The sequence below is a fragment of the Pelophylax lessonae genome (assembly GCF_965119305.1).
Source record: "Pelophylax lessonae genome assembly, chromosome: 4".
In the NCBI taxonomy this organism is placed as follows: domain Eukaryota; kingdom Metazoa; phylum Chordata; class Amphibia; order Anura; family Ranidae; genus Pelophylax; species Pelophylax lessonae.
Window position 1 is genome coordinate 286,264,433 of NC_138771.1, and position 16,380 is coordinate 286,280,812.

Here is a 16,380-nt window from a genome sequence, read left to right on the forward strand (position 1 = left end):
AGGTGGCACTGTGGCCTCTGGCACTAGAGTGAGAATTACAGTTAGGCAAACTGTTAATGTTCAGGTGTCCCTCAACCAATCACAGTGTCACTACGGCATTGTGGGGGATCTTATAAAAAGGATGGGAGGTCCAATGATCGGTCTCTTCCGCCCCTACCCCCCTTGGGGAAGGGTGTGTGCTGCTGTTGCTGCTGACTAGGCCTGAAGCCTGAGGCCTAGTCAGATACCTGGGATTCTGCTGAGGAGAGCCAGCGACCCATAAGGAAAAGATCATCCACAGACATCCAGTAGCCTGTGTGAGTAACCTGCTTGTATCTTATGGAGGACAGCTGTCCAGACAGTACAGACCACAAAAAGGGATTGGATCTGGTGGAGAGAAGTTGTCTCCCAGATCGATCTGAAGTTCTATGGATACCTAATAATTCTCAAGGTCTGCTATCCTGTACCGCTGTCTGAATAACCTGTCTTTTGCAATAGGAGTCTGCCTAATAGACTGTTCTTAAAGGGTGTCCTGGACCCTACCCCTCTCTCCCCCTGTTTATTTTGACCTGTTGTGAAGAAATAAACTATCCTGTTCCTTCAGCATAAAAGTGACTGGCGCCCAACCTTTATTTTACCTGCATCACTACCCACCATGCCTGACAATCCACACCCACAGGAGGTATGTAGCCCCTCTCTGCCACTGAAGGTCATCACTAGGCCCTAGGGGGTTCTGGGGGGTCCGCTACATATATAACTTATTGGAATTGATCTCAGACTTACTTATTTGCAATTTGTTGCTATTAACTGTTTTCTACACAAAGCCACAAGTCTCCGGATATTCCTGGTTACAAACGTCATCACACCTATTGGACAGTTTAATGTGCATTAATCTGTTATTTATCCTTTATGCTTCTTTTTGAAAGGCTTTTTGATGTTTTTGCCAGCCGTAAGCTATTTCTGTACTGTAGCCTTTCCATACAAGGGTCAGACTAGGTTATTATCGTATGGATAATCTCTACTGTTTTATTTTCAAGCTTTTTAACTATTTTGCAGACTTTCAATAATATTTGCTGGGGTCCTAGTCTAGCTATTTTAGTATTTTGTTAATTGTTTATAACATATTGAAATTATATATTTTATAGTAATATGTTATATGTATTGCTGATGTAGTCCCAGATCTCATTTCTTTTTCTACCTGTTGCATGCAAGATTTCCCTTTACCTTTATTAGAAACGTTTTCCCTTTACGTTTATTAGAAAGAGGTTTAAAGGGTAGTGAGACATAGATCAAGCATCATTCACTAGGACAGAACATGTAATCTCCTATAACTATATCAAATATATAACACTAAATTTGGTATCCTATGACATTTATTTATCTAGTAATTACAGCAACATGGAGGTGGAAGTTCCATGAACTGCAATAGCAAAAGTAATGAAATGTCCCCTTCTATAGGATTTCTTCAGCTACCAGAGCTTCCAGATGTGCCACCAGATCTAGGGTTGCAGGTTTAGCCATATGTAATATTATATGTGTTAGTAGGCCTTATGGGTCATTTGTAAAACCTCATTGCATAGTCTCAACAGTTTGCCTTTTTGTGTCATTTGGCCTTCAAACCATACCTTCTTCCACTTGCAGGGAGATGACTTTTGCATTAGGTCAGATAAAGAAGAGTGTAGCCTGGCCTAGAATGCACTGTAGTTTCTGGACTCGATCACTCACTCATTAAAGGTTAGAGTAAGAGACAGGGTCAGTTGGCATTAGGCTGTTTAAAAATAGTTATTTTCTGACCAGGGACATGCGGTGAGGTCAGTGGTTGGTAAGGCACTGGCTAGTATCAGAGCCAGATACAACCCCCACATTATTTAGTGAATAAGCCCCCACATCACCATTTAATGAATAAACCCCCACAGCGTAGACGAGCGCTGTGAGATGAAAAATGTCATCTTCAGCCAATTGGTTTACGCTTAAAAACCTGCGCGTCAGGATGCAGGCAGTCAATCAGATTCCCCCAGACAAATAAGCGTCTGGTGAAAAGAATCTATTGGGCAGCAGATTTTTATTTTTTATTTCTACATTCTGTAACAGCCCTGTAAATGCTGAGATTTCACTGATCAAGTACAGGGCTGTTACAGAATGCAAAAATTACACTGTGCTCTATATAGCTACCGCCTACCAACAGTCCTGATTTTATTAAAACAAGTTCTCATGTTGGGTAAATTAGGGAAATTGGGAACTATGGAAAGTGCCATATATAATATATATAATAAAGGAATAGAACCTGAACCATTCTCTAACTATATAGATTATATACAGCACCTTTATTTGTTCTCAAAGTTTACTAATTTAACTAACATAAGGACTTGTTTTTGCATATGTAAACAGCTTTCAAACCATACATGTGAGGTATCGCCGTAAACGTTAGAGCAAGAGCAATAATTCTAGCACTCTTTAACTCTAAACATGTAACCTGTAAAAAATTTAAAAGCATCGCCTATGGAGATTTTTAAGTACTGAAGTCTGGCGCCATTCCACAAGTGTGTGCAATTTTAAAGCGTGACATCCTAGTTATCTATTTACTCGGCATAACATCATCTTTCAAATTATACAAAAAAAATCTGGTTAACTTTAGTGTTTTTTTTTTTATTCATGAAACGTTTTTTTTTTTAATGTGTTAAAAAAATGTATGCGTAAATACCGTATGACATAAAAGTTTGCAACAACCACCATTTTATTCCATAGGGTGTCTGCTAAAAATATGTATATACAGTATATATATATATATATATATATATATTTTTTTTTTTATATATATATAATGTTTTGGGGTTCTGAGGGATTTTCTAGCAAGAAAATGATGATTCTTTCATGTAGGAGAGAAGTGTCAGAATTGGCCTGGATGGCAAGTGATTAATTACCATGAATAAGTAATATACAAATAATTATTATAGGGGTGTGGCTTGGTCCCGATCCAAGATGGCTGCTTAGCTCCGAGCTCCTGCACCTCACGGCCCGATCTTTTCTCTTTGCTGCCCGAAATCACCCCTTACCCGCTACCTAACCATGGGGAGTACGTCACGGAGCTCTTCGGCTACCCGATCCCGGTCCTCGCGGGAACCGGAGTCCCAGCCCGGCCGGAATATACCCGAAATCTTCCGCACCCAGAACAGGGATACTCAGCGGCCTACTACCTCTCCCTCCAGCTTACCTCGTTCCCGCTCGCCGAGTAGGGCCCCCCCGAGTGTTGATGCCTCACCGCCTGAAGCGAGCGCTCCCAGACCAGTGGCTTCCCTGTCGTTTGCTGACCTGCAGATGGTGGCCACGGATATCAAAATGGACATTAAAGCCACCTTCTCTGCGGCCATTGCGGACCTCCGGAGTGACTTTCAGGCCATGGCCATGCGTGTGGATGAGGTGGAATCTACAACTGTCCGCCATGATGCCTCACTGTGTCATGTTCAGCAGGTCACGGAATCCCACGCAGTACTCTTGCGGGATCTGAATCGCCACGTGGAGGACCTGGATAATAGGGGTCGGCGAAAGAACTTGCGGGTTCGGGGTGTCCCGGAGAGTGTAGAACACCAGAACCTTCCACAAGCGGTGGCGGCCATATGCAACGATCTGCTGGGGAGACCCCCTGAAACGCCAGTCGTCCTGGAGCGGATCCACCGTGCCTTACGCCCTCGGGGCAGGGACAATGATCCACCTAGAGACGTGGTCTGCTGCCTGGCGAACTTCCAGGTGAAGGAAGACGTTCTAAGGAATGCCAGAGTCCGGCAACATCTTACATATAATGGCGCCGAAATTAAGATGTTCCAAGACCTCTCTAACATCACTTTGCAGCGACGGAGAGAACTGCGCCCCCTGCTGGAGGAGCTCCGCTCCAGAGCCATCGTCTACCGCTGGAAGTTTCCCTTCGGGCTCTCGGCCACCTCTCAGGGTCGCACCGCTCTGCTTCGGGTCCCGGAGGACCTGGAACACTTTTGCTCCACGCTGGACATCCCCTACGTCCACTTACCGGATTGGTACAGTGAATTTCGTCTCTCGCCACTTCACCGTGATGCTCCGATGGAGGGAGTGCATCCTGCAGGCAACTTCCACTTCGGCGTCGGCAGACGCAGAGCTCACCCGCCTTCCTCTCCTCCGGCTGAGGGAGCTGGCCCACCCCGCAATGGCAGTCCGATGGCTTCCCCTGATCACCGCCGAGCACGATACACGCCGTGATCTGTGCGGCGTCTTGGTGTGAGTACCTGATGTCCCCTGTGTCCGTTGCCCTGGATTCTCCTACGTTTCTCCGGCCGTAGCCTGGCTGCCTACTGTATGTTTCTAACACCTACGCACTGTGACTGCCCTTTCCATAGCCCGGACACTGAGAAGCCGCTTTGATCGGCGGGGCCCCCCGTCCACTTAATCCCCCCCCCTCCTGAACGCTATGCTGAGCTGTACCCCTGTTGGTCTCTTCCATGGACTCACTGCTCCCTGGGGCGTTCGTCCTCCCCCTCCTGCCCTGCTTTATTTTCGACAGACGTTACATGTCGGTACTGTGGCGATGGCCCTCCCCCCCCCCCTCCTCTGCCAGACTCTGTCACCGTTCCCTGTGCTGTGCTTAGAGGGATTAGGTATGTACTGTTTTGCACGATACCCTATGCAGTCACCTCCTGGGATTGGTACTTGCCTTCTGACTTTGCTTGCCCCGCAGCCTCTTGCTTTTTTGGACTTGGAGTTTCGCCCTGGGCCACTAGCACCACATCTTTCAGCATGCCTCTGCTCACACAGCAGCCCTCTCGGATGATACTGGCTGCTGATATCGCTGACTTTCCCTGGGTGTGATGCTGGTCATGTTTGCTCCGGAAGGATTTGTTTTTTCACTGTCATTGCGGTGTCGTGCACTGAGGGCTGCGGGCTGTGTCTTGCATTGCCATGCCGGCTGGCTCCCTCGGTGTATGACCCCTATTTGACAGTCTTTTGGGTGGCACTGTTCTGTGGTGATCGAGATCTTCTGGTGGGGTTGGGGGGGTGGGGTGGGGGATGTTGGTGGGGAGGGGGGAGTCTGGGGGTCTCGAACTGGGCCTATTCTGTTGTTATCTTTTCATGTTCCACTATGTCTCTTAACCCTCTGTCCTCCTGCCGTTCCCTTGGCGGTGTTGATGTTTCCACCGCCTGGGAATTGCCTGAGTGCAGACTAGCTCTGTGGAAGTGCCTTACTGGCTCCTTGGTGGGAAACAATTTTGTGATGTTGTGATTTTCATGCACACTAATGGTCCTTTCTCTACAGGTGTTATGCTTTAAGGTAGGGGCACAGGCTTCTCTCTCCCTTGTTTTAGGGTGACATTAGGTACTCCATGGGTTTCTCCTTCCCTTCCCCCGTCCCCTTTTGTCTAGACACTGATACACGGCTCACGGTTACTTTGGGTTGGGTTATGTTGTTTTTTTTTTTTTGTTTTGGCCAAATTTGTCCAGACTGTTGCATATTTTGCTGTGTTCTACCCCCTCCTCCGTTCTCTACCTCTGTACTCCTATATTTCGGGCTGCCCCCTTGCCCTTTCCTTATGGGACTGGGCTGTATGCCCCTGTATCTGGGTTTGTATGCCAGAACTGCTCCCCTGGTTTCCCTGCATTTATAGGGCTCTTTTTTCAGCTTTCAGGGCCTTCCAGGTGCCTGGTGCTGACTCCCATTTTTGGATACTCTACCTTCCACACTCGCCAACGGCTGAGGTGATTTACCTCTCCCGATCTTGATCCGATATTTTTTCTCCCCTCCCTTCCCTAGTTGGGTAAGGTAGCAGGTCTACTTACACCCTCGGTTTTTGTCCCCTATCTGCTCCCCCCCCTCCCTGCTTGTTCCCCTCCCTTACCTCTTAGCCCTTTCTCTTTCCGCTCTCTTCTCCCCCCCCCCCCTCTTTTTTTTTTTTTTTTTTTCTTCCCTAGGGTTTTGGCTCCTGCCAGTTGCTAACATGCCACGTGCCCCTTCGTTGGGCCCCGACGCCCAAACATTGAAAATAGTTTCCTTTAACGCTAAGGGTCTTAACACCCCACAGAAGCGGTCAACGGTTCTGACGCACATGCGCAGACTCAGAGCGGACGTGGTCTTTCTTCAGGAGACGCACTTTCGCTCTGATGCTATTCCCCGCTGCCACAACAAGTATTATCCTACCGTTTTTCATGCTACGTCGGCTGACTCTAAGACTAAGGGGGTTTCGATTCTGATTGCCAAGTCTGTCCCTTTCACCATCTCGGCCTCTTTAGCGGACCCCTTGGGTCGCTACCTCTTTCTGACTGGATCTATTCGTGACCAGCCTCTCACTCTGGTGAATGTTTATAGTCCGAATTGCTCCCAAGTTTCTTTTTGCCGTGCTGTGGTTGCTGAACTGATTCCCTTCCAGAAGGGCACTCTCATTTTTGGGGGTGATTTCAATGTCCCTTTGGACCCTCTGTTGGACACTTCCACGGGTTCCTCTTGCCTTCCCTACAAGGCTCTGAAACAAATTAAACTGGGCCTTCAGGAATTGTCCCTGCACGATTCTTGGCGCACTATGCATGCACGTGATAGAGATTTTACTTTTTTCTCCCCGCTGCACCGGAAGTATTCCAGGATAGATTATATCTTTCTCTCCCAAAAGGATTTGATTTATCTTGTGGATGCTACAATTGAACCCTCTATTATCTCCGATCATAACCCGATTACGATGACACTGTCTCTGCCTATCTCTGTCCCACGGGACAGAATCTGGAGGCTGGATGCCTCCCTGCTGACGGACCCTACCCGACTGTCCGAAATCCGCTCCTGCCTAGTGGATTACTTTCGCTGTAATTCGACTCCCGATACGTCTCTGGTCACTCAGTGGGCTGCACACAAGTGTGTGGTCCGAGGTAAACTCTTGGCGCTAGCCTCTGCGCTGCGGAAGCAGAGGGAGGCGACCATCTCTGAGTACTTGTCTCAAATCTCTGCCCTGGAGAGGGCTCACAAGAAGACGCTGGCTCAGGCCACGCATGACACTCTCATGGACACTAGAGAAAAGCTTCAGTTGGAGTTGGACAGGAGGACACGCAGGAGCTTTTTGCTTTCCCAGAAGCTTTTTTATGAGCGTGGCAATAAGAGTGGCCGCCTCCTTGCGAGAGCCTTGCATGCCCGGAAAGCCAAAACGGTCGTCCACCACCTTCGCTCGGATTCTGGCTCACGTATCTCTAACAATAGGGATATAGCTGGCGCATTTGAGAGGTTCTATTGTCAGCTATATAACTTACCACGTGAGAAATCTCCCTCCTCTACCCCTGAATCGAGAGTGCGTGCTCTCGACGACTTCCTCTCCAGGAATCTGACTCAGGGGATTTCGTCGGATTCCAGGGCTTCTCTTGACACCCCCATCACCCTTCTTGAATGGACGTCGGCACTCAAGCAGCTTAAGCCAAACAGGAGTCCGGGCCCGGATGGCCTGTCTGCGGCTTACTATAAATCTTTTGCCGATGTTCTATCCACCCCATTTCTGGCGGCGTTTAATTCTCTTTCGGCTGATCGGCCCCTGTCCCCATGTATGCTTGAAGCGCACATAGTTGTTATCCCGAAGGAGGGGAAGGACTCGACCGCTCCGTCCAATTATAGACCGATTTCGTTGTTGAACGTGGATATAAAAATCTTTGCTCGCATCATGGCTAACAGGTTGCTTCCTCTCCTCTCTAAAGGGATACATCTTGATCAAGTTGGCTTTATCCCTGGCCGGGAGGCCAGGGATAACACCATTAAAGCTATTAACCTTCACCACGTCCTTTCAATGTCTCGGCAGAGGGGGTTCCTCCTTTCCCTGGATGCCGAGAAGGCGTTTGACAGGGTGTCATGGGACTATATGGAGGCTGCCCTTCGCGCTTGGGGGTTGGGCCCGCGCATGTTGTGCTTCCTTATGTCTCTCTATGCTAATCCGAGTGCCCGGGTCCGGGTAAACGACACCCTGTCAAACGCCTTCCCTGTCCGCAATGGAACTAGACAGGGGTGCCCTTTGTCCCCCCTACTTTTCGTTATGACTTTGGAACCTTTCTTGAACAGTATTAGAAGTAATCCATCTATTCGCGGGGTCAAGTCTGCTTCCAAGGAATACAAGGTGGCTGCTTACGCAGACGATCTCTTGCTGTTTTTGACTGAACCTGTTACTACTCTGCCTTCGGTCATGCGGGAGTTTCGTCAATTTTCCTCTTTGTCTAACATGAAAATCAATTTTGCCAAATCTTTTGCACTGAATGTCTCCTTATCCCCCCAAGAGGTGCAAATGTGCAAGACCAACTTCCGCTTTGTTTGGAAGCAAGACTCCTTGACATATCTGGGCATACAGATTCCGGCTGATCTGCGTAATTTGTTCCTTCGGAACTTTCCCCCGATTCTCTCCAGAATTAAACAGGATCTCTTCGCTTGGACTCGTTTGCCTCTATCTTGGTTTGGGCGAGCTGCGGTCTTAAAAATGAATGCTCTACCCAGGCTGCTATATGTTCTCCAAACAGTTCCCGTGGCAATTCCGCGGTCCTTCTTTGGGGACTATAAACGTCTTGTGTCCGCGTTCTTATGGAATAATAAACATCCCCGTATACATTACAACCTCCTCTGCTTGCCCAAACACAAGGGAGGTATTGGTCTTCCTGACGCTCGGAATTATCACATGGCGTGTCACTTATCTAGAATCATTGATTGGAACGTTCATGAGCCGTATAAGGACTGGGTGTCCCTGGAAGGTGGCTTCACTACACTTGATTTGGCTACGTCCCCGTGGTTGAGTCCCACTCACTTGCCACCCTCTCTTCGGCTTCACCCTTTGATCGGCCCTACTCTCCTATCTTTCCGCACAACATGCAAAACGCATGGTGTTTCGAGGGCTCAGGGTCCGATGACCCCGCTCAAACTCAATCCTGACTTTCCCCCCGGCATGCACCAACATTACTTACTTGACCACTGGCCGCAGGCACGACTGCGCATTCACCATGTCAGCGACGGAGAGGAGGTCTTTTCGGCCTCTTCTATTGCTCAGAAAGCAAAGAAACCCCTTGTTCCACCTTGGTCCTATCTTTTGCTGGCCCACTATGTGCGAACATTCATTAGAAAGTTCCCCTGTCGGGATTCCCCGACCACGTTTGACGGGCTCTGTCAGCAGGAAGGCCCCCTCCGTAGGCTTATCTCTGTCACGCACTCTCTCCTGTTCGAGGACACGGGTCAGCTTGTTCGGACCCGCTGTGCTGCCTGGGAGAGGGAACTGGCCTGTTCGTTTTCTGAAGACGAATGGGAGCAGATCTTCTTGAAAAACCATAAATGTTCGCGGAACGTTACGACCCAAGAAAACGGTTATAAAATTGTTTCCCGGTGGTACCGCACCCCGACGCTCCTTCACAAGATTACACCTTCCATACCCTCCACTTGCTGGAGGTGTCTGGCGGACACTGGCTCTCTCCTCCATATTCTGTGGTCTTGCCCTCGATTGACGGCCTTTTGGGCGGAGGTCCACCGAATCATCAAACGGGTGACTACGGATGATCTGGACTTCTCACCGGCTCAATTCCTACTGCACCACTCCCCCTCCTCACATGCTTCCTACACAAAATCGCTTACTGTCCAGATGATCAACGCGGCGCGCCAATGCGTTCCTGTTCTGTGGAATTCAATGCAGGCACCTACGATTAAACAGTGGCTGCGTAGAATTGCTGTTATCGCGGAGATGGAGGAGCTCATCCATGTTGCCACTGACACCCCCACTAAACATCACAAGAAATGGGCATGCTGGGCTCACTTCACAACCACACCGGAATTTGCTACACTTAACGCTTAAGCTACGCTTATTTCTTTGGTTTTTTCTTTGGTGATACACCTTGGTTTGGTATCATATTTTTGGGGCTACTTAGATGGTACCTTGGTTTTCCGAATCGACACCCTCTTTCCCAATGTTTCTATTATTGTTGGCTATCATTACATACGAATTGGCATTAGCTCCCCCCCCCCCCCCTTTTTTTTTTTTTTTTTTTTTTTTTTTTTTCTTTCTCTTTTCTCTCTCTTTCTCCTGTCTCCCCCTTCCTTTCCCCGCCTTCCCCTTCCCCCTCCCTGCCCTGCCTCCCTCCTTCTTCCTCCCTGCCCCCGACCTCCTTTAGGTGCTCTGACCTGTCTGGCTGGTCCACGCGGCTCGCACCTTTCCTCAGCCCTTCCTGATGACCATTTTTTGTTCTTTCTTTTATTTTCTCCCTCTTTTTGATTCCCCCCTCCCTACCGTTGCTGTGCCTGGGCCGGTTGGGCCCGGAGCGCGCTCATGTGCAAGGTCATGACCCTTTTGGCTTGGAGTGCCTCACAGTGGTTCTCCTTTTCTTTTGTGTTCCTAAGCTGTACGGGTTTGTTACTGGTTTTCTGTACCCCCTCACATTGTTAGATATGGGGATTCTGGATCTGAACCTTCCCCTCTCGGGGTTTGGTATATCATTACAGGTTACACATTCTATGCCAGATTTGACAGATGCTCCTGGACCGTTGCGCATAGCTTTGAGCTTGCGACGCCTTACGTTGGTCCTGGGTCTTTTTGGCCTTTTTATGTCTGCAACTGTGGGTGGGAAACTCAATTGTTTTGATATATACTGTATATGTATATTTACTTGCATATGGTTGTCATTTTTGCTGTATTGTATTTTTATTATTTAATAAAACGTTTGGAAAAAAAAAAAAAATAATTATTATATATTGTTTTTAAGGTAATTTACTATATTTAAAAAAACTGTACTTAAGCAGGTGGCTTTACGTACAAATCATTGAAGTTTAAAGTTATAACTTCAAACCAGTAATTTCCCAGTAAATAGATAAATAATAAATTATTATGTTATAACATATAGCATAGTAATATATCAGTTTGCTTGTTTAAAAAAGTATCTTTTCAGCAGCAGCAGCAGATTCTCCCTCTTTACTGTGTGAGAAAAACATGGGATTATGGGTAAACCTTATACCCATAAACCAATGTTTTTTTCCTTGTAGCTAGGAGGGCTGGAAGGGAGCGTGTGTCTTTTAGACACATGCCCCCTTCTTTGGCACTGCAGTGAGAGGACAGCCTCCGCTGCAGCATTTTTATTGGACAGCTTTGACCATTGGTACAGACATTGGGTATGATCTGAGGTATGGAGGTGCAGGAGTTGGGGCAATCTGATGTGTGAAGGTGCAGGAATTGGGTTTGATCTGAGGTGTGAAGGTACAGGAAACTGGGGCTGCTCTGATGTGTGACAATGAGAAATTGGGGTGATCTGTGGTGTGAAGGTACAGGAAGTGGGGTGATCTGAGGTGTGAAGGAGCAGGGATTAGGTCTGTTCTGAGGTGTGAAGGTGCAGGAATTCAGGCATTCTGAGGAGTGAAGGTATAGGAATTGGGCTTATAGATCTGAAAGTGCAGATGTTGGGTTTGATCTGAGGTGTAAGTGCAGATGTTGGGTCTGATCTGAGGTGTGAAGGTGCAGAAATTGGGGTGATCTGATATGTGATGAGGCAGCAATTGGGGTTAATCTGAGGTGTGATGGTGCAGAAAGTCAGGTGATCTGAGGTGTAAGAATTGGGCATGTTTGAGATCTGAAAGTACAGATGTTGGGTCTGATTTGAGGTGTGAAGGTGCAGTAATTAGGGTAATCTGAAGTGTGAAAATGTAGAAATTGGGGTGGCCTGGGGTGTGAAGGTGCAGGAATTGGGGTGATCTGAGGTGTGAAGTTCCAGGAATTGGGGCCGATCTCAGGTGTGAAGGTGCAAGAATTGAGGTGATCTAGGTCTGAATTTGTAGTATTTGGAGCTGATCTTAGGTATGATGATGCAGGAAATGTGACTGATCTTAGGTGGGAACGTAAAGGAATTGGGCTAATGTGAGGTCTGATGATGCCCGAATTTGGGTGATCTGAGGTGGGAAGGTACAGGAATTGGGCTGATGTGAGGTCAATTGATGCGGGAATTGGGGAGATCTGAGGTGTGAAGGTGCAGGAATTGAGGAAAACTGAGGTGTAAATGTACAGACATTCAGGTGATCTGAGGTGTGAAGGTGCAGTAATCTGGCTTATTTGAGATTTGAAAGTGCTGACATTGGGTCTGATCTGATATGTGAAGGTGCAGAAATGAAGGTTGATCTGAGGTGTGAAGGTGCAGGATTGGGGGGGAACTGAAGTGTGAGGTGAAGGCATTGGGGTTGATTTGAGGTGTGAAGGTGTAGGAATTGGGGCTGATCTGAGGTGTGAAGGTGCAGAAATTGGGGTGATCTGAGGTGTGAAAGTACAGGAATTGAGCTGATCTGAGGTGTGAAGGTGCAAAGCTCAATATTCATTTCTTACAATTATTCAAATCATTTACGCTATTTCCTTAATGAAAATTCATTTTCGTGATTGAGAGTGTTGACTTTTTTTGTATGTAGCCGGCAGTCTTAATTTTTTTGAAAACCCTTTTAGGCACACTTTGCTGAAAACATTGCCAACCCCTGCTCTTAATAAACCAACTGTGAATGATTTTTGTTACACTTAACAATGATGTTTCAAATATCCCTGTGAACAACAATTTATTGTATAAACTACTATTAACCCCTAAACATTATTTATATCTACTCATAAGCATACTTTTCAGATACTGTACTTTCTAATCAATGTATTTATTTACATATACTGTATATATCTATAAATTAGTCCACTCGCAAAGACTGTTTTTGTAAACAGTCACAATTTATACTTTTGTTACATTCCTCAAAACGAACAAGAAAGCAAACAAAAGAAAAGGATAAAGCACATAATTTGCCAGGCTTAATCATATTACTGTATATAGATTGATTCATTTTCTATAGCTTGATAAAAAAATAACAAATTGTAGATCCTGTAATTCTAAAATGAATTAGAGTCACTGAATCAAGTAAAATATAAAAATTGCCCTATATTTAAATTATATAGCGCCATATAATTATCTTTCAAAACTTAAAAATGAAGCATTGAAAATTAGATTACGTTTTTTTAGATGTTCTTTGACAGTTTTATTGGACATTAAGGTCACCTTTTTAAAGAGAATGCAGGGACAAAAAAGTACATCTGCTGTTATTTTAATTATGTTAACCACTTTAGGACCGGAGGATTTTCCTGCTTAACATCCAGGCCACTTTTTGCAACTTGGCACTGCGCGAATTTACCTGAAAATTGTGCGGTCATGCAACGCCGTACCCAAACGATATTTACGTCCTTTTTTCCCACAAACAGAGCTTTCTTTTGATGGTATTTGATCACCTCTGCGCTTTTAATTTTTTGCGATATTAATAAAAAAAGAGCAAAAATGTTGCAAAACAATTGACATTTTCTACTTTGACAGTTAAAAAATATCCAATATATTTAATTTTTGTCATATATTTAGGTCAAAATGTATTTAGCTACATGTCTTTGACAAAAAAATTCTCAATGGGCCTATTTTTAATCGCTTTAAGACCGGAAGATTTTACCCCATTCCTGACCAGGCTATATTTTGCGATTCGGCACTGCGTTACTTTAACGGACAATTGCATGGACGTGCGATGCTGTACCCAAATTCAATTTATGTCCTTTATTTCCCCACAAATAGAGCTTTCTTTTGGTGGTATTTGAGCACATGTGCAATTTTTAATTTTTGAAAGAAAGAGCAACAATTTAAAAAAAAAAAAAAACAATATTTTTTACATTCTGATATACATAACATCCCCCCCCCCAAAAAAAATGTATAAATCAAAATTTTTTAACATTTTAGGCCAATTTGTTTTCTGCTACATATTTTAGGTAAAAAAAATCACAATAAGCGTATTTTGATTGGTTTGCGCAAAAGGTATTGCGTTTACTAACTACGGGAAAGATTTGTCATTTTTATTGTTTATTTTTTTTACTAGTAATAGCGGCGATCTGTGATTTTTTTGTGGGACTGCGACATTGCGGCGGACAGATCGGACCCCTAACTGACATTTTTGACACTTTTGGGGGTACCAGTGACATTAATACAGTAATCAGTGCTATAAATATGCACTGTTACTGTAATAATGACACTGGCAGGGAAGGGGTTAACACTGTTGGTGATCAAGGGGTTAAATGTATGCCTCATGCTTACTGACCTGTGTGGGGGGAGGGGATTGTGTGACAGAGACACAGATCGCAGGTTCAGCTATGCTATCACTGTCTGTCACAGAGGAGATCTGCCCGCTTTGTTTACACAAGCGGGCGGATTTCCTCACTTGATCCCCGACGATTGGGGAAGAGCGGCGGTGATCACCGCCTCTCCTCCCCTGGCCCGACTCCCGCTGTGTCTGAATACAGCGGGAGAGAGAGAGGGGAGAATCTGGTGACGTAGGTCTACGTCGCCAGACCTTAACGAGCCACTTTGCTGCAGTACTGTCAATGTGAGCAGTCGGCAAGTGGTTAAATATATTAAGTGAATAATGTGTCTTTAATTCAACAGTAAGGGTACTTGCAAGCAGCTTTAGATATTTGAAAATGAGTGCCAATTGAACACAAATACTTGTAACTAGGGATGATCAATAGGTTTAAAGGGATGTCCTGGGTTACGTTCATGGGTCAGTCCTTGAATCTACTGTAAAGTCCAAAAATGTCAAATTTTAATCCGAACCCCATTCAACTCTAGGGATGGAAAATCTTTAAAGTGAATCAAGACCATTTTTAAGATAAATGCTGCGCTATCATCGACAGTTTATCTGTGAGTAATAACCACTGTCTGTGAGCTGATGTTGTACAGTATGTCTTTCAGCAACCATGAAATAATCAGAAAAAAAAATGAAAAAACTATCAAAGAATCATAAACAATAAACAGTAACAGTAAGTCCATATAATTGTAAATGTAGTAGTTTCATACAACTTATGATGTATATATATATATATATATCCCTCCCAGGTAAGTGCTGTAAAAACATGCAAGTATAAAACACCTCCACCACAGTGAATCCCTTATGGTCAAACTCTTACCTCTCTGTATCGGCCCCCACAACAAAAGGTCAATATACGCTCCAACACTGAATCAACTCCTTTCTTTATTAATCAGCAAGGACTCTGACTCTTGGAGAACCTCAGCAGCTCAGGTAGGTGGATGATTGGATGATTCAATGTGTATTTACATTTTTATGGAAACCTAGTGCTCACTGTTGTTGTATTTAAAAAAAAAAAAAGCTAACAAATAGAAAGTCACTCACATGTGTTAAGACCAGACATGAGCTTATAAAGCTTTAAAAAGTTCACATATACAACCGTCAGGGTGGATGGCAATGGATTGGATCCTTTTATGTAAGCTTCCATTGTCAGCTTGCTCTCTTTCTTAGTGCTGTGAAGCCACGTAGCCAAGGTGTGGCTTTCCAGCACTAAATACACTAAAAATAACTTAGTAAAGTACAGTAATAGGACCATCCAAAATCAAAAATGTATCATCAATGTATCTCAACCCAGTCGAGATACACTCACAATACAATGATGAATCATTTGACACCATAGAAGAGCACTCCCACTCCCCCAGGTACAGATTTGCATAACATGGGCAAAATATGTTCCCATCGCTACGCCCTGTACCTAGAGGTAATGGGACCCATCATGTACATTACACTGTAAGATGAAGGCTAACACCTGCAGAGCAAAATCAAAAACTACTTTCAAATGCTGTTTACTTTGACAGAAAAAAATTCCTTTCTGCGTGAATGCCCTTCTGGTTCAGGATGGAGCAGTACAAGGATTCCACATCTATAGTTACCAATACCGCATTATCAGGAACAGTAAGATTTTATATTTATTAAAGGAATTGAATCCTGCCTTTGGCATATGATGGCAGACTTAGAAAAAAAGGCCCTAAAAAGGAATCAACCCATTTGCTGTCATTTTCGGTTAAACTTTAGTTGCCAGAGATAGTGGGTCATCCTGGTGGATTATTTAGCCTTTTATGAATCCTAGTAAGAACATAAAACACTGGTATTTTGGGGAATTTGTTATTAATAAATTCCCAGGTAACTTTGGAGATATCCTCGTTGTTAAGAGCTTGTGTAATTTAAAACTGTACGTAAAAACAATTCACTCTAGTTAAAGAGATTTGACAGTACCAATCTCGATTATTAGGAATTTCAAAACACATGTTGCCACCTTTGTCTGCTGGTTTAATATTTAAAGACTTATTACAATTAGGGTTGAGCGGACACCTGGATGTCTTTACCCGGACACCGAACCCCATTGAAGTCAATGGGGACCCGAAATTTCAGGCACTAAAATGGCTCTAAAAAAACAATGGAAAGGGCTAGAGTGCTGCAAATGGCAGCAAAATGTAGTTAAGAGCATGGCAAGTGCTCTTAAAAAAATTCCCCTTTACATTTGTAATTTTTAAATAGCAGATTAGAACAGCACTCTGTAGTAAAATATAGCTGAACGCTGCACACAACAGACT